This window comes from Balaenoptera musculus, chromosome 3 (assembly GCF_009873245.2).
Source record: "Balaenoptera musculus isolate JJ_BM4_2016_0621 chromosome 3, mBalMus1.pri.v3, whole genome shotgun sequence".
Taxonomy (NCBI): Eukaryota; Metazoa; Chordata; class Mammalia; order Artiodactyla; family Balaenopteridae; genus Balaenoptera; species Balaenoptera musculus.
This window is the reverse complement of record NC_045787.1, coordinates 32,467,639-32,492,854: the sequence shown is the minus strand read 5'-3', so window position 1 is coordinate 32,492,854 and position 25,216 is coordinate 32,467,639.

Genomic DNA, 25,216 nt, shown 5'->3' with positions numbered 1-25,216 from the left:
CTGTTCGCTCTCCAGAATGTCATATAATGGAAATCATATAGTATGACTCTCTCTACTTTTAAAGAGATTAGTAAATAAAGATCTAAAACCCACACTTTTCTAAATATACCTCCAACCACAATTTTCTGAAGAGTATCTTGTCATTCACAGACATTTGATGTAAAGAAATTAAAAAATTTAAAGCATACTTTCTTGTAAATTTTTATGAGTCAAGAGAAGTAGCTCGAAGTACAGTGCTGATTTAGTCTTCAAAATCGGTAAGATGAATTTTAAGGTTAAATAAAACAAACAAACTCACAGAAAAAGAGATCAGATTTGTGGTGGCCAGAGGCGGGGTGTGGAGGGAGGGGGAATTGGAGGAAGGCAGTCAAAAGGTACAAACTTCCAGTAATAAGATAAATAAGTACTAGGGCTGTAATGTACAACATGATGAATATAATTCACACTGCTGTGTGTTATATATGAAAGTTGGTAAGAGAGTAAATCCTGAATTCTCATCACAAGAAAAAACCGTTTTTTTTCTATTTCTTTAATTTTGTACCTACAGGAGATGATGGATATTCACTAAACTTACAGTGATCATCATCACATGATGTACGTAAGTCAAATCATTTTGTTTTACACCTTAAATTTATACAGTGCTGCGTATCAATTATATCTCAGTAAAAACACGAAGAAAAAAAATTTAAGGTTAAATATGTATTGTTTTCTTTTCTAGCTCAGCTTTTCTAACTCTTGTTTCCCTCCCACTAAAGAACTAAGGTTTAGCTGTTGCTAAAAGAACTTTAAAATTGCAGGATGTAAAATTGATCTCGGTCAGTATTTCCAACTTGTTTGGCTGTCAGACACAAGAGGAGTTTTAATTTCTTGGCAGAGCACAAATGAGGTATAACTGTACACCTGGAATAAAGTGGACAACAAAAAAATAACACTGGTCACTGGTGACATCTCTATTTGCCAAATGCAGTGGACACTCCTCTGTCTTAAGCTTCCCTGATTTCTCAGCAGTGATTGAGCAGATGCACACTCCTCACTTCCGGAAACCTTCACCTCTATTAGCTTCCAGGCCCTACGTTCTCCCGTGTTTCTTCTACCTCCTGCCACTCCTTCATGAGTGTCTGGAGGTCCTTGAGGTTCAGTCCTAGGCACCTTTCTTCTTCACTGCTATCCTCTCTCTCGAAGTGATGTCTTCCATTCCCAATCTTTAAGTAAGCTCTCTATGTTTTCTCTAGGCTTCCATCTTGACCTCTCTCTTGATCTTATTCCCCACATTTCTTAAATCTTTAGATACTGAATTATTCTGAAAAGTAAAGGGGGCTTATTGAAAAGGGAAAGGACAAGTTTCAAGCTCTGTTTATTTTCTTGCAGTGGCCTTTCAAGTGGATTCTTATGACTTCAATTAACTGAGAATTTCCTACAGGAAATATGTATGCAATTCTAAGTTTTTATCAGGAAGTTATATCCACTTATCATTGTTTTCCAACTTCCTTTTGGGGCTACAAATTAGCTGTAAACATGCTGAAAGGAATCATCTGCTGATATGCTTCTGGCCAAAACTATTTGTTTTGCCACTTACAGGAAGTCTGTCAATAAGGTCTTTATAAATATTGGTTACTTTGTTCCTGGACAGGTGGCCTTTTCACTGCCTATTAATTCTCAGGCTTTAGGTGGCCTTCTACTAGCACAGTGTTCTCAATCTTAGCTACACATGTATAATTACATGGGGAGCTTTTGAAAAGTGCTGATGTTTAGCTCCTTTAGAGATTCACATTCAATTGACCCTGAGCAGTGCCCAGGTAGAGATATGTTTTCAGAGATCCCTAGGTGATAGGAACATGAGGCAAAGTTTGAGAACCACTGACATCTGTACTAGAACAAACGATCTTTGCATTAATGGAGCATGGTATTCAATTCTGCCTCATTTCTCTCAGCCGAGTGATCTTGGGCATATTGCTTAAACTTGCTGAGCCCAATTCCTCCTCTGTAATACAGGATGGATAGTGTCAGCAACACAAAAGCTTGTTGTTTTTTTTTTTTTTTTAACATCTTTATTGGAGTATAATTGCTTTACAATGGTGTGTTTCTGCTTTATAACAAAGTGAATCAGTTATACATATACATATGTTCCCATATCTCTTCCCTCTTGCGTCTCCCTCCCTCCCACCCTCCCTATCCCACCCCTGTAGGTGGTCACAAAGCACCGAGCTGATCTCCCTGTGCTATGCGGCTGCTTCCCACTAGCTATCTAATTTACATTTGGTAGTGTATATATGTCCATGCCACTCTCTCACCCTGTCACATCTTACCCCTCCCCCTCCCCATATCCTCAAGTCCATTCTCTAGTAGGTCTGTGTCTTTATTTCCGTCTTGCCACTAGATTCTTCATGACTTTTTTTTTTTCCCCTTAGATTCCATATATATGTGTTAGCATACTGTATTTGTTTTTCTCTTTCTGACTTACTTCACTCTGTATGACAGACTCTAACTCCATCCACCTCACTACAAATACCTCCATTTCGTTTCTTTTTATGGCTGAGTAATATTCCATTGTATATATGTGCCACATCTTCTTTATCCATTCATCCGATGATGGACACTTAGGTTGCTTCCATGTCCTGGCTATTGTAAATAGAGCTGCAATGAACATTTTGGTACATGACTCTTTTTGAATTATGGTTTTCTCAGGGTATATGCCCAGTAGTGGGATTGCAAAAGCTTGTTTTGAAGAGTATATAACTTAATCTAACTTGTCTAGCACTTTATAGGATCTGATAGAAGTTTAACCCCAGTACAACCCTTCTTCATGACTGTCTCTCTCATTTTTCTTCCTTGGTAACATTTTTAATTTTTTTAAAAATATATTTATTTATTTATTTATTTTTGGCTGCGTTTTGGGTCTTCGTTGCTGTGCGTGGGCTTTCTCTAGCTGTGGCGAGGAGGGGCTACTCTTTGTTGCGGTGCATGGGCTTCTCGTTGCGGTGGCTTCTCTTGTTATGGAGCACAGGCTCTAGGCACGCGGGCTTCAGTAGTTGTGGCACGTGAGCTCAGTAGTTGTGGCTCACGGGCTCTAGAGCGCAGGCTCCGTAGTTGTGGCGCACGGGCTTAGTTGCTCTGCAGAATGTGGGATCTTCCTGGACAAGGGCTCGAACCCGTGTCCCCTGCATTGGCAGGCAGGTTCTTAACCACTGTGCCAGCAGGGAAGTCCCCCTGGTAACATTTTTTTAACCATTAGTGTATTTTCTTTTGTTCTCCTAAAATGTAAATGTATTTCCACAGCAGCACTTTATATCCTGCTATTGTTGATGATAATAGCCATGAAAAAGCAGTGGTTCAAAAATCATGAAATGGGATCTTGTGTCAGCTGTGCTTCCCTCACTTAGTTCTTAATATCTTTATATTAGATGCCTGATAACTAACCTCATCCTTGATACACTTCCAGGTCTTTCCTGTTCATTTTGGAACTATATTTGACATTTATACCCTCTTCTAACCCTTTGAAAATCCCGGGTTTCAATCTTGTTATGCCCGTAGGTGGTGATGGTGATGATTATGTTGAGGATAACTGTGATGTCGTTCCCACTACCCCCGACTGCAATCACAATATGAAAAGGAGTCCATTTGTATGGTCTAAGTGGGAGAACATGAGTTAAACAAGCACCTTTTTCCATCAGCTGAGATATGTGTTATGGATATTTTCAAATTCTTCTTTTTGGTTGAATCAAGAGCTAATGCCTAGAGGCAGCCTAAAATCTATTTTCTCAGCTATTTGTGGCAGCTCATGAGATAGATAATTTTCTAATGAGATTGTTCTGAGTTCATGAAAAAGTCACTGATAAGCTATTAACATCAAACAAATTATTTTGATAATGCCATTTAAATTTTTGTTTTCAGCTCTACCTGAAACAAAGAATACTTATTCTGTTGAAATTTTATTTGAAAATGTTTCTAGGCTGTAATCAGTGTGGATATAATGCCATCTCATTACATAAAAAATGAAATACTAGATGTAAAGTCCAAATTAATGGGGAGAGGAAGATATAATCAATATTTTATTCACATACTGGTGATTTATTTTGTTGTTACAGATAATGGACTGTTCAGAAGTATTTTAATCCATAAAGGACCATCTCGAATCCATTGGTGAAGTGTTCGATTCAAAAAGACATAATAATTCAACAGTAATATATACCTCCCCAGACCAAATATCATTAAAAAAAATCAATACCACATTTTCAGCATAGAGAATGCAGCATGCTGCACTTGACTCAGCATAACACAATTCTCTTCCATGAAAAGTTGCAGATCAAACAGTTCAGTGACTAGGTAGACTTTAAAACAACTAAATAATAACAAGGAAAGGAAGGGGAAAATGTTTCTTTAAAAAAAGATAGCCAAAGATCTAAAGATGACCATTGTCCTGTTGTGGTTTATAAATGACTGATGAGAAAATAGTATGGGCATCCATATTAACCCCAAGCTTAGTTTTGCAGGGAATTAAAAAAAAGAGAAGCAAGGAAGGAGATCTTGGAGCAGATAGCCAAATTCCATGGTATCCATAAAAGCAGAGGACAGCCATCCACGATGTACCTAATATCATCCTGCACAATAAAGAAGACTTGTTAAACTGGGAAGTCATTTTTATTACTTGAAGGAAGGATGCAGATAAGTCAGGGAAACACCAACAAACTGATCGCGAATATGATGGAGACATTAGTTACATAAGTACATACATAATGCTGAAGTCTTATCTGGGACAAAGTTTCAACTTCCTTTTCCTATCAATATTATTCCATAGATTTTGGGGGAAACAAAAATGGTTTCCACGTTAGGGCATTCGGATAAGCTAAGTCAATATTGGTAATGAAATAATTTAAGGCAGGTAGCTAGAGGGGGCTGATAAACTAACAAGTGGCTGTCATGTTAACGCACACTTTCTGATGATGTCATAGGAGCGTGTCTGTTGGCTTTCCCCAGCCACACTGTCAGGTTCTGATGTAGAGAGCTTGCTCACGCTCAGTGGTCTCTAAGAAGTGCCTTTCACCAGACTTATTTGGCAACTCCTCCTCTAAATCATCTCATACAAAGTTCTGAATTGTTGTATCTGCTCAGAGAGAGTCATTGCCTCTGAATTCATTCCTAAACGTTGCTCTGCCCTGTATCACAGCTATAATTCACTTTAAGCCAACTCAGTATAATAAAGTATGGATCTACACAAAAGCTTAATAATTTGGGGATGTTGCATATGGTTACTGAGAGGGAGGGTGAGAATGGCCAGAGAGGGTCAGGATTGTAAATCCAGGCACTACACCATGAAATGAATCTGAAGGAAGGTCCTGAACTGGATGCCAATCCAGCAGGCAGGAAAACCAGATAGCGTACATGTACCTTTGGTCCAAACCAAGCCCAAGATCTGGGGCAGGTGACTCATAGAGATTCAAAGGTCACACAGTTAACCCAGGTACAGTTGGAAGGCAGCCAGCAGGGATCAGAGACTTAGTTTCCAGAAGATAAACGATGGAAGACACAGACTTTAGAGGAAATAGAAGAACATGCAGAGACATGAAAAAGTAGGCAGTAACTAAAACTGAATACTAGCAACATGGAAAACTAGAACCCAGTAGGTTGGGACTTGTGGTACCATGGGCCATCAGTGAGAACGGCTAGGCAGTGACTTGGAGAGCTGTGGGTAACCAGGGCACCTTTGAGTGTCAGGCCTCAGGCCAGGACGATGCTTGCGTCAGAGCAGTTTAATCACTCGATAGCAGATGTTTGAGTAACACAAGGGTGGGAAGTCAGACATGATTACAGGGGCAATCTGTCTACCCTAACACAGAAATTCAAATATGTGGAACTTGGTTTTTTCCAAAGCTGTTCACATTTTTAGGAATGCATTTATTGAGTAAAGTGTCATACCTTCTTTTCTCCTTTAATATATTCACTCCAAAATTTATTAATTGCATATTGTGACTCAGGTAACAAACCGTGCACTTGGGATAAAGGGATACAGATGACATGATTCCTGCCTTTAGAAGCAAACAGGTGGATGAACTGATACTTAAAATATCAAGTAGTTAGTTCAACAGGGAGAGAAGCCTAGGGTAGTACAGGGCACAATTTGGGAAGAGGAAGCTGGATGAGGCTTCCTGCAGTGGGACAGCAACAATCTGAAGTGTAATGGGTGAGTATCATTTATTCAGGTAGATGGGCAGGGGTGAGGGGCAATGTAAAATGGGGAAGAGGTCATTCTAGCCAGGAGGACTGCAAGGCCAATATAGGAGGTGAGAGATGGTAAGCAGTTAGGCAAGAACTGCCAAGAAGTGGAAGACAATGAGATTAGAAAGATGAGCAAGGGTTGGATCCAGGAGGGCCTTGTGTATCAGGATAAGGAAACTTAGTGTCATTCTATTTATTTATTTATATTTTTTCTTCCAGTTTTATTGAGATATAATTGACACACAGCACTGTATAAGTTTAAGGTGTATAGCATAATGACTTGACTTACATACATCATGAAATGGTTACACAATAATTTTAGTGAACGAACATCTATCATCTCATATAAATACAAAATAAATAAACAGAAATTTTTTATTCCCTTGTGATGAGAACTCAGGATTTACTCCTTAATTTTCCTGTCACATGGGTCTGTATTAAGCAATCTGGCTGCTAGTATTCTCATGTTTAGCTTCCCCTTCCAGATATTTTTTCCCTTCTCTGAAATCATAGTCCTTTATAGCATTATTTCAGATAGACAGAATTATTTTTGAACCCTTTTTCTTTTAACATAATTTTTTTCAAAGCTCTTACTGAGAGAGCCAACTTTTAGTTTGCCTCAACCCTCCTGAAAATAATAAAATTTAATATTCCGCCTATAAATATCTACCACACATGAAAATATTCACTGTTCTAGGCCAGACTCAGGTAGGAAACATACAATTTGATTCTTAAAATATGGAAACCCTTGACAAAAATTTTAAAGGGACAATCTGTGGTACAAAATTTTTGTTTTTGAGAGGGATGATTTTAGCTTGGTTTTAACTTCTATTGGTATTACTTACTAGCATGTATTGCTTCTTTTCTACTTCCTAAAGTAATGCATAAACTGAAGAAAATTTAGAAAATATATAAAAATATAAAGAAAAATTCTATTCTGCATAATTATTTAAAATATTTCATATATATTTTCTAATCTTTTATGTATGCATGTGGTATTTTGAACAAAATTAATATCATATTGAACATGATTTTTCTTTTTGAAATTTACTTTCATTATTTAAAATAGCAGTTGAAAATTATGAGCAGGGGAGTGACGAGGTCAGATTTACCATTGAGATGGCTTACTCTGGTGACCGTGAAGGCAATGGGTAGTGGTGGGTATTATCATGAAACAAAAAAATATGCATGTCTTGGCCATCCCCCAGGGGTCATCCACATACCTCTTCACCAGTTTTTTTTTTGGCCCCTATCTTTCAATATAATTCCTTTCAGACCTCTAACAACCATCTAAGCCATTCACCTGCACGGGAATCCATGTGTATCTGTACTTTGGACCACTTCTCTTTCCACACACACAAAAACAATCTATTTGGATTGCTTGCTGTTGCGCCTAATGGAAAGATTTCCTTTCATCACTGCCCTTGAGGACCAATGCTGAGTGGGACTGTGACACAACAGAAGTCCGTTTTTGCCAGCACCAACATTGCACTGACTCATCTGTGCACCAGGACTGTTATTCTTCCTCGGTCAGGTGGTTGGAAGGGACCAGCTCTCCCTTCCCCATGAGACCTTATAAATAAGCTGAGGGATTGGTGTTAATACAACAAAGGTATGTAATGCGGCAGTCTGGGCTGCCTTTTCATATAATTTACTGGTGCCTTCTAGATCTGATCCTGAATGTATTATTTATTCCTATCATTCTATCAGTAACTTAACACATCACTGCTATGCACTTCTGATCTTATGACTTGCTAACTACATCCACCTTGCTTTCAACAATTAAAAGGTAACACCTGGGCTTCCCTGGTGGCGCAGTGGTTGAGAGTCTGCCTGCCAATGCAGGGGACGCGGGTTCGAGCCCTGGTCTGGGAGGATCCCACATGCCGCGGAGCGACTAAGCCCGTGAGCCACAACTACTGAGCCTGCGCATCTGGAGCCTGTGCTCCGCAACAAGAGAGGCCGCGATAGTGAGAGGCCCGCGCACCGCGATGAAGAGTGGACCCCGCTTGCCGCAACTGGAGAAAGCCCTCGCACAGAAACGAAGACCCAACACAGCCATAAATAAATAAATAAATAAATAATTTAAAAAAAAAAAAAAAAAAAAAAAAAAAAAAAGTAACACCTGATCGCTGCTGTTCTGGAATCATACCTTCTGGCACTAGAGAGCAGAGCTGTATGGTACCATCTTCTACTATAAATACGGTGCTTCAGAGGACATCCCTCACTGAATTTCTTAAAGATATTTCTTAAAGATCCCCCTCATGCCCCATCCATGCATTCTGTTGCTCTAGTGAAGGTATCCTCTGGGCCCTCCCAGGAAACATAGACATGAATTGGGTTCTTACCTAATAAATCCACTTGAATATTCCAACCTCCCTGAATCTTCTGGCCTCTTTCTTAGTACTATGCTAAGGAAGTTCTGGCATGTCTACCTCGTTTATTATGGACCCATCATGTTTAAACTTCAAGAAAGCATCCCAGCAATGTATTGGGACTGGTTCCCCTTTTCCATAAATTCTCCTTTGTTTGGTTTTATATTTCTTCCCTTGGACCAACACCCTCAAGATCCACTCCTACATGTGTTCTCCCAGTTCCTATGGTACAGATTAGCCAGGTTCTGTGGTTCCTTCAAGTGTAAGGTATTTCCTCCCAGAGTATGACCTCTCTATGCCTATATCAGCTGTGCTAAGATTTGACCCTGCTCCTGGCCTGCGGGTAGTGAAGGACGTGGGGTTGGCTCTTGGGGAGGACATGTCTTGAGGAGGTGTCAACTTGTAAGGCACCTGCATCAAGTGAAGGCCTTTCAGGGTATCCAGCCTGCTCTCCTCTTCTTTCGCCTTCATGGAAAGTTTAGGGGAATATGAGAGTTGAAGATTCTCAGGCTCATCCAGGAAATATTCCCATCCCAGGTCTCAGAATTCCCCCTTTTTCTTATAAGAGAGATATGGTTTGGCATGGGTGACTCTTAAGTCTATACATTTAGTTTCCTTTGCAATCTTGCTAGTGTTACTGTTGGATTCTGTGCCTGATATTCAACACAATTTGTCCTGCAGCTGCAAGAGACAAGGCTCCTTCACAACTTCTATTTGGCTCTCTGGCTTTCACAGCTTATGTATGTCGACAGTTTAATACCCCAAGCTTATCATTTAATTTTTTCAAGGAGAACCAATACAAGGAAGTATTATCAAGCTGGCTACTACCAGGGAAAGTTAATAAAAGCCAACCTGCTCTACAATCCTATAAGTATCATTGCCTCTGTGCCATTCAAGTGCTATAGCTGCAGCATAACCCAATACCTCACATCCAACTATATCTTATCTGAATAAACCACAGTTAAAAACAGCAATACCTACTAATTGTGATGCTACTGCATGCCATGGGTTATCACCAGCTATTTACTATAAGTAATGGGGTCCTTAACGCCATCTGACTCATAAGAGAGCCACCCTATGAAATGCAACTTAGGATCATCTTTCCTGGGGAAGAAAAGGAGAAACAATTATCCATAGGCTCCCACTCCCCATTTGTCAAAGGTTCACCTCCTGGGACAAATCACCTGCACTTCTGGGTTGTATATGGCCTGGCATGGAACAGGTTCCTGTGGTGTCTCACTCTGTGGTGTCAACAGAGACATCCCAGAGTGGAAGGAAAGGTGTGCCTGGCACAGGACTGAGGAAAAGCACCGTCAGGCTGCACCTGCACAAGTAGGTCAGAACCCATGCAGTACTGGTTGTCAGGGCTGTGGCTGGACTGAGAGACAGTGAAGCTGAGGAGATCTGAAATGGTGCGTAAGCTGTCCCCCTAGTACTAAGATACTACATGTAGCCACTCACCGTTTTTAGGAAAAAAATGTAAACCCACTTAAATCCAAATTCATAAGTTGAAAACGAATATGTTAGGTATTGTGCTTAGTAATGTAAACTGAGTGTACCATTAGTAAAACCATATCATTATAGAGCTAGAGAAATAGTGAATTAGACTCATCTGGCTCTGTGTGTGTTTGTGTGTGTTATTTTTGATGAATATTGTTTTTAGGAGATCTTAAAGTTGGAAACCTGTCAGGAGGGATCTGAAGGTCTGACATTTTCTCCACTCGTTAGGCGAATGAATGTGCAAAGGAATCAGCCTGGGCTTGGTGCAGAGCTACCTGGACTAGATTTCTGAGAAATCTAATGTCAGCCAGAGAAGCGCCCCAACTGAGGAAATTAAGGATGAACCAAAGCTTCAGAGCAAAAGCATGTCAGCTAAGCTTGTACCAATATGCGTGGTGGAGTACATACACATTAGTCTTCCATGGCCTACCATAAGGGACCTTGAACTTTTTGTTTGCACATCAGTTAAAATAATACTGAAAAATCTTTTTATTTCTTCCACATTAGGTTAACAGCTAAAATAATTTACTCTAAGTTAAGTTGTTGAAAATCATGTAATTTCTGGCCAATTATAAGTATTAGCCCTACAACAAACTGTCAAATAATTAAAAAAAATTTCCAGTGCAATCTTGAAACAATAGCAATTCAATAGCCACAATACCTCATTTAAATATGGGAACAAGATTATTTTAATAATCAGAAAATTTATATATACCATTCCTTTTCTTCTTGAATTTCCCTTCCATTCAACTCCCTCCACAAATTTTTAATCTAATGGAATTTTTTTATGCTTGGATGTCTTATATTGATTACATACACTTTGTAAAAATTAAGTATATGAATTGAAATCTGAAATTAACATGTTTTCTATAAGCCTCTAGTAGATCTAACTTTATTACTGTTGTTATGACACAAAGCAACGTACTTTGCACATTTTTATGGTTATATAATTATATCTATAAACATAGAAGTAAACTTGATATGAGAAAGGCTCACGCATTCATATACAGGTCTATGGGACTGCAAGGGTAAGCCCCGCTGGCCACCAGTGCCAGGCAATCTAGATGTGTCCCCTGGGAGGGAGTTTCAAAAACCACGGCACCAGGCACGGAACCCGGACCGCAGATGCGCGTGATAGGGCATTTCCGGAGACGCGCACGCTCCGAGCGCGGCGAGGGAGAGCGCGAACATGGCGGCGGCCTCCGCTCTCTGTTTCTGGAACGCTCCCCAGCAGGCCGCCAAATGAGTGTCAACTCAGACGCTTGCCCCTTGGGCGAAGCTCCCAGACAAGCTGAGCGTGTCCCACACACAGTCCCGGAGCAGCCCGGTCGTCGGCGGGAACCGTGGGGCAGGTGAGTCCGGGCTGGAGTCGTGTGCGTTTTCTAAGCCAGGTATTTCAGGGGCTTGTCTCTCAGGTGCAGGTCTTACAGGTTGAAGATGTCCCATGTGGGGTTCAGGCCCTCGTCTCCTCGGGGAGAAGCTCCCATTTTGTGTTCCCTCCTGACGGTGGGGCGCTGTGCTGGGAGGGGGTGGGGTTTATGGTGAGGTTGTGTCGCAGCCTCTCCTACCGGGTTTGATGTGGACCTTCTCTTGTTTGTCAGGCAGGTAGGAGTTGCTTAGACAGTGTTTAGGTTTTTTTTTGCAGAGGCAGTTGTTCCATACGTAGCTGTAGGTTTGGTGTGTTTGTGGAAGGAGGTGAGTTCAGGAACCTGTTAACGACGTCATCTTAAACTGGAACCCCCGAAAAAGGTTCATGATGAAATAGCTTAGCTTATCATCTGCATCTGAATATTACTGATTATGGGAATGAGACGCGGTTCAATGGAATAAAACAGCCCAAAAGTGGAAGATACTAGGTATACAAAAGGTATATTAATGATAGCTTATTCTCATTAATCTAAATCTACCGGATATGTAATAAGAATAAATAAGCAAACACAGAAGCGATTGACGGAGGATAGCTGTCAGAAATCTTGGTGCCCAAGTGAAAAATGAATATGGATTTTCACGTATATAGTTGTGAAAGGGAAGGTCCAGCAAGATCTCTCTACTTTGGTTGTATTCTCAGAACGAAGCTGAGGATCGGGAAAATCGTTGCTTTAAAGTTACCCGTGCTTGCTTAGCCTTGGAACATTTTTGTATGACTCAGGGGTACTTGCACCCCCATTCAAAGACCCCTAGTTATTTGCCATGTTTTATGAACATTATGAATTCCATCATGATCCAATAGAACAAAAGCCATGAGAATAATAGAGTGTGTGCATAAGCAGGGATGTGCATTTACACTGGAAATAAAAGTAGAAATCAAGGTCGAGCTAATTTTTTAAAAAAGTGAGAAAATAAGAAAGTTCATGTCTGAATGCAGTGTAGGAATGATTCTGAAAGAAGAACGGGCAAATCAAACAAATGTGAGAAGTATTGATTGTATCCTACCAGCAATATCAGAAAAAGGGATGATGAAAACGTATTTACTGAATGAAAAAAAAAAAAAAAAAAAAGCCAGAAAAGAAAACTGACCTTTTTTTTTTTTTTTTAAATTAATTAATTATTTATTTATTTAATTTATTTATGGCTGTGTTGGGTCTTCGTTTCTGCGCGAGGGCCTTCTCCAGTTGCGGCAAGTGGGGGCCACTCTTCATCGCGGCGCGCGGGCCTCTCACTATGGCAGCCTCTCTTGTTGCGGAGCACAGGCTCCAGACGCGCAGGCTCAGTAGTTGTGGCTCACGGGCCTAGTTGCTCCGCGGCATGTGGGATCTTCCCGGACCGGGGCTCGAACCCGTGTGCCCTGCATTGGCAGGCAGACTCTCAACCACTGCGCCACCAGGGAAGCCCACTGACCTTTTAAGCATGTGGCTAGAGGATTCCTGTCACCACTGCAGGTCAATGATCAGATTATGATTCAGGAGAAGACATGCAGGTTTTGGGCAGTTTAAAGCCTAAGCTTGGTGGCAGTGTTTCTATGACCTCTTAATAGATTTCAGGCCTGGTAGCATCTGGACAATATCAAAGCGTGGGACAAGGCAGCCTGCGCAGGCACCTACACACTCACAGGCACCACCAGAAAGGATGCTGCAGGCCTCAGCAGACTGAGTGACTGTGACTGTGAGTGGCCACCCCTACTAACAGTGTAGGTTTCTCTGGGTCATACTCATGCTGTCTCCGGATTCACTGAAGATTTATTATACTTTACATCCTGGTTTTCTATATCATAGGGGAATCAAGAATGGGACTGTATTCCCACTTTCAGCAAATCGGCATAAAGAGGAGGCAGCTGGAGGTAGCAGGGCCTGACTGGTGGGGCTCTGAAGCTGCAGTGTTATCTTTTAATTAACAAATCAAGTAGACATTTTAAGCTCCTATATGTGGGTGTATTTGGTTTTGTCTTAATCTTTATAGATGATGTTAAAGATAATAATTAGCTTTTTCTCACTTAGAGTCCTTGGAGCTCTCTCCATTCTTTGTGCTTATTTACGCTAGGCACAATTCAGATAATAGTCATTTAAAAAGTTTCTAACATGTCAATCATATGTCCATTTATTCATCTATTCAAGATATATTTATTGTGCAAATGCTATGTACTTGGCATTGGAAATAAAGTTGTGGATCAGGTGGTAATTATCCTTGAGCTCACGGAGTTTAGAGCATCGTAGGGCAATAGATATTAAAAAAATAGCCTAATAACTATTTATAATTGTATTAAGAATTTTGAAGAATAACTTTAAGGCACTATGTAAGAGTACGAGTTGTCAACTGAGTTGTAATTTCCTTGAAGTCAGGGACCACTTCCTATACTTCTTTTGGGTTTCTCTGTAGCTCCTAACATAGATCATAATATAGAGTATTAGATGCTCAATAAATATTTCATTGATTACCATCTCTGTATTTGAGGCTGAAATGATTAATGTCAAATCAAATATTTTTACTTCCTCGCTGAACAAACGTGAAGGCTGTACTGTAATTTTAATCTGTAATTTGTATCTGAAGTCACTGTTTGCAAAACTCATCCAAGTTGTGACCCTTCTCCTAGACCTGTGCTCAGGCCAGAGGCTACGTTTAAATAAGGTCAGCTGAATTCTTGATCTCTGAATCCTGTTGATTGGTTACTGGGTCTCAGTTCATAGCTCTGTTTTTGTTCAGTGGGCCTCCGTAGAGTTTGAAAGCAGTTCTTTGACTTGCCCTTCGTGTAGTTGCCCCTCCCCTACCTGCCGGGTGGCCGCTGCTCCAGCATCCTGCCACAGATCTAACATGGTGGCTCAGGGTGCTCAAGGTGGCCTCAGCAGCTCGACTGTGTTTCAGGATTTACAGTGAAGGTTAAATGGGCTGGTAGGTAATGCTGTTGGAACTCAAGGAGTTTCGTGTTAGTATTATGCCACTGCAGTATGCTTGCTGATTGGGCAGGAGCTTCAATCCACTGGACTGTTAACAACAAACTAGCAAATCAAATCAAGGCCAAAATGTCTTTTAAGGGATTGTCTAACAGACAGGCAGTTTTTGTTTGTTTTTTAAGCAAGTAGCTGTCCATGTACTCTAACATGGTGATAACTTTGAACACTAAGGCATCACTTGTTTTTCCTGGAGTAGCTGATATATTGGTTTGGCCAAAAAGTTTGTTCGGGTTTTTTCCATAACATTTTACGCAATATTAATTCAGTCATTTTCAAAATTATTCTTATTCCATAGCAGTGGGTCTATGGTTATGTGCAGAGATCCTTGAATGTGTATTTCAAAGGGACCTAAGAGTAAAAATTGCCTTTTTTATGGTCTCACAGAACATGTTTTTATACCCCTTGAATTTTCATGCATGTCTTTTTCTGCTGCAGTGTAACAAGACGGGTGAGAACAACTTCATCTGTGTATCTTTAGTGTATATCACCCTGCTCTAGGACTGAGAACGTATTCTGTTGGGGGTATAAATAAGTAAATACATGGCGACTGCTGAATATATGATGCCATTTAAGATGGGATTTTCTCAGAAGACTCAGGAGAACTTTAACAGTGGATCCTAAATTCCTTCACTGAGTATGAAAGTGAAGAAAATTAAGAAAAAAAAAATACATTAGAGCTACCATCTCACCAAGTGCAAATTCATTACATGAGTAGAGAAAAGTAGTAGGTCATATGTTCCGTTTACTGCTCTGGTATAGAAAACCTTAACCTTAGGAAGCAGAATGTACAATTTTAGAGAACTCTTCTGGGCAGCCAGTAGCTAAAAACATGTTTTAACCTATGGCTCTTTATCAATAGATAATTTGCTCATCAAAAATTTTAAAATTGATTCTCCTGGGTTTTACAGGTAAAGAATCACACTACATGCAAATAATAATGATAATTCTGTCTCTGCTTCTTTTAAATGTATAATTTATTTTATTAGTTTTGGTCAGACTTTTAAAACAGTGATAAATAATTGTGCCTTCAGGCACACTTGTCAATGGAAATTCCTCTTGTGTTTTGACAGTAGGTATGACATTGACCATTGGTTGTTGAATCAAGAACATTTTTTTTCTATTTTATTAATATATTTTAAAATTATCAAGAATGAATGTTTAATTTTTTCCAAATGCTAGTTCAGCATCTATTGAGATGGTTGCTTTAATTCCCTTGGTTATTGATGTGATCAGTTACATTCAAGATTTTTTCTTTTATGTATTAAAGAACCATTCTATCGTTCTTGGAATGTTTCCTAACTGGCCATGACCGTGGTGTCTTTTTTTTAATGTTTACATTACATTAAAGGTTTGTACTTGCTAATATTTTATTTATAAATTTTATACTAATCTTTATAAGCTAGATGTGTTTGTAGTTTCTTTTATCTGCTTTGTCAGATTTGTCCATAAGGATTATTTTAGATTGTAAAATTAATTACAATGTGTTTCATTTTTTTCTATACTTTTTAACAGCTTATCAAAGGAATTATCTGTTACTTCAAAGAATAGAAACATTTTCCCATCAACTGTGTAGGCCATGCATTATTTTTTGAAGGAATGTCTTTACAACTTTTCCCAATTTATTCCATGGTTATCCTTCTTTTACTTTTTCCAAATGAAAACAATTTTGTCATTTTTTGTAGCTTGCCCTTTTTTCTAATTTCATAAAATGTATCTGTGTTTTTTCCCTCTCATCTCTCTGTTTTTAAACTGTATTTGTCCTAGTTGGTTTATTTTATTGTTCTTTTAAAATAGCTTTTGAACTTATTTATGAATTCCAATTTACCTCAGTTTCACTATTTCTTAGTTTTTTGATTTGTATTTTATTCCTCATTTCTGCTGGTTTTCTTGAAGTTTGTTCTGTTTTACTCTTTCTAACTTGAGTTAAGTACTTTGCCCATTTATTTTATTTTTTAGAAATTAATTCTAAAATCTTTGAAGTAACTTTGACTATACAGCAGTATTGTCCAAGTTTTTATATGTAGTGTTCTTATTTTTGTTATTTTCCAAACGGTCTGTAGTTGTAATTTTGGTTTCTTTTTCTATCCAAAGGGTACTTAAGAGTAATTTTCCTCTTCTAATTTCCAAATGGTACTTAAATAAAAAAAATTATTATAAATTACTTTGTGGTGAGAAAATTTAACTTACATAATTCTTGTCTTTTGAATTAAATGAGTTTATTGTTTTTCTTTTTTGCAGCTGAGTAGACTATCTGGTGGTGGGGAGGGTAAAAGGTCATAGTTACTCCTATTTTCACAGAGTAGAATAGAGAAGGTAGAAAGTAACATCAGCCTTGTTCCTTAGTTGTAACTCCTTGGATCTTTGAGTCTGGGAACATATGGGGAGAAATAACAAGGGTCTTCCTACTTGCTTTTGGTGATTTCTGTTCCATGATGTCAAGTTGGAATGTGCTGTGAGTAGAATTCTGTGTAGGTTTATCTTAGTCTAATTTTCTCTGTTTTGTGATCACCTATTACTCTTAAGTTACCAGGTTGACTGTTTGTTTTCTTTTTTAAATCATTTTTATTATTTTTTAAAAAAATTGTTTGAATTTTGGTGTGTTTGTCCAGTGTGTTAGGAATTACTATCTAGAGGCCAATATGAACCCAACCTTCTGTTTCTAACAACTTTGACCTTCTCAAAATTATTGTTAATCTTTTATTTTATTAATCTCAAAACATAGAGAAAGGCAAAAATAAATAGATTAATATCATCCATAATTCAAACATCCTTAGATCACCAAAGTATTAATATTTTGGTGAATAGTTTTCTGTTTTTTCTGTTAATTTTTAATACAGTTGCGCATACCTTAAGCTTTCTACGTCTTTAAACCCTTAAGGAAATTCACTTGAAGGAAAAATATGATCTAGGAAGGGTGGATCTAAATAATTCACCCACTTTCAATAGGAAGGCAAAACTATTTCTTCTCACCAGATGTCTGCAGCAAATCCTGAATCACCACAGAGAGCAGTGAAGACAAGGTGGGAGGGGCGTCAAGGAACAGTGAACATGCACACAAACCATCCAAATTAAAACTCACTAATAAGACTAAGGACAGCTGGTATCTGTATAGATAATATTGTATAAGAGGTAAAGCCAGGGATTATGCATGTTATGTCTTTACTGTTGATTATATAGTAAAGATTAATAAAATGCCTAATATTCAAGAAATCCTAGTCTCCTCAACAATTCATGTTAGTAAAGATAAGCCTTTTTGAAAGAAGTGAGCAGTTTGAAGGAAGAATAAAATAACTTGCTCAAAGAATAATCTGAATATATTTTGCATGATTGAGAATCTTGGAAGAATATAGAGATATGAGGAGAAATGCAGAGTCAAGCGGAGGTGTCTGTTTTTACAGAGGCAAAAGGAATATTAGTGTGGAGATGGCAAGCAGAAAATAAAATTCAGCTGGACTAATTGGAAGACTAGTATTTATGCGGTGGGACTCCTGTGTTTGTGGGGGAGAATATGATGCAATTTAGAAAAGATGGAAACATTGTCATTCTTGAAAAAAGTTTTCCTATGAAGATGGATAGAAAGATAAGGATTAATGCTGGATAGAAAGAGTGCTTGTTAGGGAAGGTTAGCTACATGATTGCCCCAAATTTACAGTATTACGCAACACCAATTTTGCATCAATGCTTTGGCTGAACGCCAGGAGAACACCCAACAGAAAATCTACTAAATCTGCTATGGAGCCAGTAAACAATTGGTTTCTGAAGAAACACATTTTGCAGATATTTTATATTCATAGACATTAGAATTTGCCTCTGTGGTTGGCAGAACTCTTTAAACAGTAATGTGAAACCACTTGCATCTACTAATTGCTTACTTATTCAATTGTCTTTTTTTTTTGACCTGTGCAGTAGCAGGGAATAAAGAGAAGCTGGTAATGACTGCATAATTGCAGACCTATGAAGCTCAGGCTCAGATCTTTGCTGTGCCCCTAATTTACTGGTTGACCTTGGTCAAATTACTCCATCTCTTAGTATCAGTTTCCATAGAAATAAAACAAGAGATTTGAATTCTTAGCTCTTTATGTTCCATTTCAATGTTGAAGTTCTGGAATTCTGTGAGTCAGATTCCTGTCAGTGCTGTGTTAGGTGATAATAATTTCAGCCCTTTAAGTCCAAACTCATATATATATGTATGCAGATATCTATTCTTTTACAAAACACCTTTGAAATATTATAATGATAACAAATATTTATTACTTAGTGTTTGCTAGGCACTGTACAAGCATCCTCTAATGCAAAGAGGCATGTAGTATAGTGGTTATGGAGTGAAGTCTGTAAAGTTCAAGCTCTCTCCTCCACCACTTCTAGCCAGGTGGTTTTAGTTAGGTGCTTTTGGAACTTGAACATGCATAGGAATCATCTGTCAATCTTATTGAAAGGTAGATTTTGAATCAGTACCCTGAGGTGGGGCTTGAAATTTGGCATTTCTAACAAGCTCCCAAACGATGCTGATGCTTCTGGTCCTTGGAGCATATTTCTGTGCCTCAGTTTCCTCTTCTACAAAATAAGGATAATAATAGTATTTATGTACCTCATACAGTTGCTCTAGGGATTAAGTGGATTTTTACTACCAAAGTACTTTAATAGTGCCTGGTAGATAGTAGCACTTAGCAACTGTTGGCTGTTATTATCATCAGCCTTCAAATCAGCCCCACAGGATAGGTGCTATTGTTGTTCATTTTCCTAGGGAGAAAACTGAAGGTAGAGAAGTTAAGTGACTTATTCAAGGTCACATTATTAGTCATAGAGCACAGGGCCTTGACTTTAACTGGTAGTTTTTCATGATTTACGTAGGAAGCAGCTGCATAGACTTTTTTATTTTTTTCATAAATGACTGCAAGAACCCAAGTTTTAAGCCAGTAAGTCCCACTGTAGCAAAAAAGTCACCACAGCTTTACTTAATAGCTTTCTTCAGTGTCTATTTATTCTCAGGAATTTCTTTCTGAAGGTTGAAAAGCACGCTTCATTCAACACTTTCAGTCATGCCTTCAGTGGACACAGAGATGATCTACAGTTTCCATTTTCTCGTATTGAAAGTTTCTGCTCCTCTTCAAATCATTTGCTTCTTCACTCTTTTTCAGCATAATTTCTCTATCTTTCCATTTACATTAGCTTTGTCATACCGGGGATGGAAAAAAAGAAATAAATGACTAGGTTCATTACCTAGGTGAGAGTATTTTCAAAATAATACCATAGACTTCCTGTCAAGAGTGTATGTGTTATGAAATGATTTTCCAGGGGTGGTGGCTAGGCTGTACCCTTGTGACCTCTGGGTACCTCTGTGGGAGGCCAGGTCAAGAGGAACTGTCTCGTGACTGACTTGTCAGTGTGAGAAATAAGTTTACAACCTGGGCTTTAGACAAAATTTTGTTAAAGTGTATGGTTTGTACACTTACCATCTGGTAGCTCCTTTCTGAATTCAAAAGAGCTTAAAAGGAGTGTGGATGACAGTCAGCAAACTAAGATGCTAACGGCTACTTGAATCAACCCTGGCTCAATATTTTTGCTCCTTTATGGAAAAAGCAATGACCCAAGACATTTTTAGAGGCACTAATAGAAGAAAAGGGAATTAATGTTTCTCATTCCTAAAAATATTAATTGTTTACATTTTTAATTGAATTTGGGTTGAAAAGCAAATCAAAAATATTGCATTAAAATATGAAGTTGAAGAAAATACCGTATTTATTCCACTCTTAGAGGTTGTTCCCAGAGATAATTTGATAGGGCTCATTGTCTTTCTGCTCTGGTGCACCAAAGCTATTGCTCCTTTCATCTAATTAGTTTTGTTCTCCAAGTTTTCACCTGAGCAGTTACAAAGTCAGTGTCTGGCAATCAATAGGTTATAGAAGTTTGGGGATTTGTTATATTTGGAGAGCAAGGATGTGAAAATGCAGCATGTCAGAACTTATTTAAATTAGTTAACAGAAGGGAAATTAGATCTCCCAAAATAGTAGCACTGGGCAGACCATACCAGTAATTTAAGGGGAAGTGACCAAATTTGAGAAGTGAGGACTTGCTATAAATCTCAGCATCTTTATTACAGGTTTCATTTCCTCATATGTTCTTTTTTTTTTAAAAATTTATTTAATTTTAGTTCGCTTTAATTGTATTTTTAATTTTATTTATTTATTTATTTATTTATTTATTTATTTATGGCTGTGTTGGGTCTTCGTTTCTGTGCGAGGGCTCTCTCCAGTTGTGGCAAGCGGGGGCCACTCCTCATCGCGGTGCGCGGGCCTCTCACTATCGCGGCCTCTCTTGTTGCGGAGCACAGGCTCCAGACGCGCAGGCTCAGCAATTGTGGCTCATGGGCCCAATCGCTCCGCGGCCTGTGGGATCCTCCCAGACCAGGGCTCGAACCCGTATCCCCTGCATTGGCAGGCAGACTCTCAACCACTGTGCCACCAAGGAAGCCCACCTCATATGTTCTTGAAAAGGCATGTTAAGAATGCATGCTGTTGGTTGTATCTTTGGACTGTAAAGAGTAGTTTTTCATAATTTCTACTCCTGGTACAATACAGTTGCTCACATTTGCTCGTTTATACATCCATCCATTCATTCCATACAGATGTATTGAGATTGTACTGTGAACCAGCCTTGCCGATGGATTGAATATGGAGAGTCTGAGAAAGGGAAAAATCAAAGAGTAACCTTAGGTTTTTGGCTGGATAAATGGAGTAGTAATGGGATAGTCTCTCATTTACTGGGAGACTGGAGAAGGAGATATTTTAGAGGCTGTAGAGTAGGAGTCCCGAGTTGGGTTTTGGGGATACTAAGAAGTGTCCTGTAGGTGATTGGATATGCATATTTAGAGTGTGAGTGATCAGGGATGGTGATTTGGGAGTCATCATCATATAGACAGAATACAAAGCTATTGGACTAGATTAAGCACCTGGGGAGTAGGTGTAGTCTTAGATAAGAAGGTCTAGACCTGAGATATGGTCATCCCACCACATTCTCTTTAGCAGAGAAGGAGGATTCTATGAAGTAGATGGAAGAGGAGCAGCCTGTGAAGCAGGAGGTAAAGTCTTAAAGTGTGCTGTCCTGGAAGCCAAGAAAAGAAAGTGTTTCATGAGGGACATGATTAACTGTGCTTGATGCTGCTGAGAGTTAGGAGATGGGGACCAAGCATTGACGATTGGGCTTGGTGATGTGAGTGAGCTTGCTGGAATGCTGAGTTAACATCTGATTAGAGGGATTGAGAACCTGAAGACAGCTATCACAGGCATCTCTTTTTAGGAGTTTTTCTATAAATAAGAATAGAAAAATGGACCCGCTGCTGGAGGGAGATTGTGGGGTCAAAGAGGGTATGTTTTTTTTTTAATTTATTTATTTTTGGCTGCGCTGGGTCTTCGTTGCTGCGCGCGGGCTTTCTCTAGTTGCGGCGAGCAGGGGCTACTCTTTGTTGCAGTGTGCGGGCTTCTCATTGTGGTGGCTTCTGTTGTTTCGGAGCACTGGCTCTAGGCACGCGGGCTTCAGTAGTTGTGGCTCGCGGTCTCTAGGGCGCAGGCTCAGTAGTTGTGGCGCCCGGGCTTAGTTGCTCCACGGCATATGGGATCTTCCTGGACCAGGGCTCGAACCAGTGTCCCCTGCATTGGCAGGAAGGTTCTTAACCACTGCGCCACCAGGGAAGCCCCAAAGAGGGTATTTTTAAGATGGACATATTACAGCATAGTTGTATAGTAAAGAGAAAACTGGTGTTGCAATCAGAAGAAAGAATAATTGTAGAAGCAAAGTCTTTGAGTAGGGGTAAGGAAATGGAATCAAGATAATTAAAGAAGGGGTTAGGGGCTTCCCTGGTGGTGCAGTGGTTAAGAATCCGCCTGCCAACGCAGGGGACACGGGTTCAAACCCTGGGAAGATCCCACATGCCGCAGAGCAACTAAGCCCGTGTACCACAACTACTGAGCCTGTACTCTAGAGCCCGCAAGCCACAACTACTGAAGCCCACATACCACAACTACTGAAGCCTGCACTCCTAGAGCCCGTGCTCCACAACAAGAGAAGCCACCACAGTGAGAAGCCCGCACGCTGCAACGAAGAGTAGCCCCTGCTCACCGCAACTAGAGAAAGCCTGCGCACAGCAGTGAAGACCCAGAGCAGCCCAAAATTAATTAATTAATTAAAAAAAAAAAGAAGGGGTTAGCTTTAGATAGGATTAGGAACAGTTCTTCCATGTGACACGAGGGAAGGGAGAGGGTATGGGTACAGATGGAGATAGGCTGGTAAGCTTGGTATAGGTAGGGTATGGAAATTATTTCCTAAATGATTCTATTTTATTGGGAAAATAAGAGGCAAGAATTTCAGCTAAGAGTAAGGATGGAGCTAGTATGGAAATTTGGGGAGAGAAGAGAGATATTAAAAGAGATGTTTGTGGATTGCGAAAGTCAGGAATGTAGAAGGTTGCTGGGCAGTATTTTTGAGATTTGAGGTCATATTTGAAAGACTAGTCAGCATAGTTCTGTGTTTTTCTCTAGCCACATTCAGCTGCTCAGTTGCAGATGTGCAGTAGGTATTGAGTTAGGTTTTAGCAGGTTTTTTTTTTTTGCGACACCACATGGCGTGTGGAACTTCCCTGACCAGGGATTGAACCCGTGCCCCCTGCAGTGGAAGTGCAGAGTCTTAACCACTGGGCCACCAGGGAAGTCCAGATTTTAGTAGTTTTAAGCTTTGTCAGATAAGTATGAAGGAAGCCAACTAGGTGAGGATGTATGCAGGGAGTGATTAAAATGATGGATCTTGGATCTAAATTTGGTAAGTAGTGAAGGAGGGACTTGAGAAGGGTAGGTGGTAGGACCAATGGATTGGATGTCCCAATAGAGCCAAGGGAGTTTTGGGAGTGAGTATGAAAGAAAGAGTGAGCTGGAAAGATAGAAGTTAGACATTAGAGATTGATATGCTGGAAATTGAGATTATGGATCTCAGTAATGACAAAATCTAGGGTATAAACACTGAAGTGTGTGCTTGAGGTAAGGTTGAGGGCAAGGTCAATTGTCAGGAATAGGTCAAGAACCTGACATGTATTCCATAGTATTAAATGGGTCAGTTATTTGAATATTATGATCACCAGTAATTCACAAGAAATGTGATGGAAGACACAATCCAGGGGTGCAACTTTTCAAGCAATGAGAGGTTATGGCTAGGAGGATGGTAGATAATTGATAGGGAGGGATGGCAGCTGCAAAATCTAATTTTATAGTCATAACTTTAAAGGGAGATCAAACAGCATAGTTACGTACATAGTTTACTCTGGCAAATTCGGTTTGTCAGACAGAGATCTACAGTAGGCAGATTGATGGGTTTTATCAGAGTTGGAGCTTTTGCTATATAGTTGTGCTAAAACAAAAAGGGAGAAAGTGAAAGGTATTTCCAAGGCAGTCATTCTAGTTAAGGACTAATGGAATTCAAACTGGGCAGGAAGAGAGGGAAGACATGAGAAGAGTGATCAAGAGGGAAAGTAGGATGATAGTGGGTTGGAAGCCTCGGTAAATGGAAGCGAAGAATTGCTGCAGAATGTGTACAGAGTGACTGAGCTGAAAGTTTAGAACATGGTGTTCGAAGAGTGGGAAGTTTGAGGCTATTTTGAAGGTGGTACAGTTAATGGTGATGACAAGATAGAATGGGTGACTGGGCTTGGTGGAAACAATCTTTGGACTTGAGGAGGTGGAGGAACTGAGACACCAGAGTGTTGATGCCATTACTGTAATTATTTTCTGACAGGAGTAGGGGCAGAAAGGAACTTGTGTAACAGCTGATAAAAAGTAATCAATGAGTGATGCAGAGTGACCAGGATTCGTAGATGACAGTAACAAGTAGGGAGAGTGTTAGGCTTGAACTTGAAAAGATCTGAGCTTTTGAGCAGAGAGAGAGAAGAAATGGTTTAGAGGGAGCAATGGGAGCAAGGTGGATAACTACTCCATTTCCAGACTTTGAGGAACGGAAGGGTACGAGAGGAATAAATCTTTCCCTCAGGAGGGCTGTAGAGGAGACTCGTGTCACCACAACACAGCCAGGAGAAGGAGGTGTTCAGAGAAGAATGGAATGAGCTGGCTGGAGCTGAATAAGAAAGTACTGCAAACTGGGTGACTTAGAATAACAGAAATTTATTGTCTCATAGTTTTGAAGGCCAGAAGTCTGAAATCAAGACGTTGACAGGGCCATGTTCCTGTTGAAGCCATGAGGGAAAAATCTGTTCCAGGCCTGTCTCCTAGCTTCTGGTAGTTCCTTGCCTGTGGCAACATAAATCCAACATGACGTTCTCCCTGAGTGTGTGCCTGTTTCCAAATTTCTCCTTTTTATAAGGATACCAGTCATATTGGGTTAGAAGTCCACCCTACTCCAGTATGACTTAATTCTAACTTAACTAATTATGTTTGCGATGACCCTATTTTTTTTACATTTTATTTATTTATTTATTTATTTATTTATTTATTTATTTATTTATTTATTTTTAAAGAAATTCACGTTCTTTTATTTATTTATTTATGACTGTGTTGAGTCTTCGTTTCTGTGCGAGGGCTTTCTCTAGTTGCGGCAAGTGGGGACCACTCTTCATCGCGGTGCGCGGGCCTCTCACCATCGCGGCCTCTCTTGTTGCGGAGCACAGGCCCCAGACGCGCAGGCTCAGTAATTGTGGCTCACAGGCCCAGTTGCTCCGTGGCATGTGGGATCTTCCCAGACCAGGGC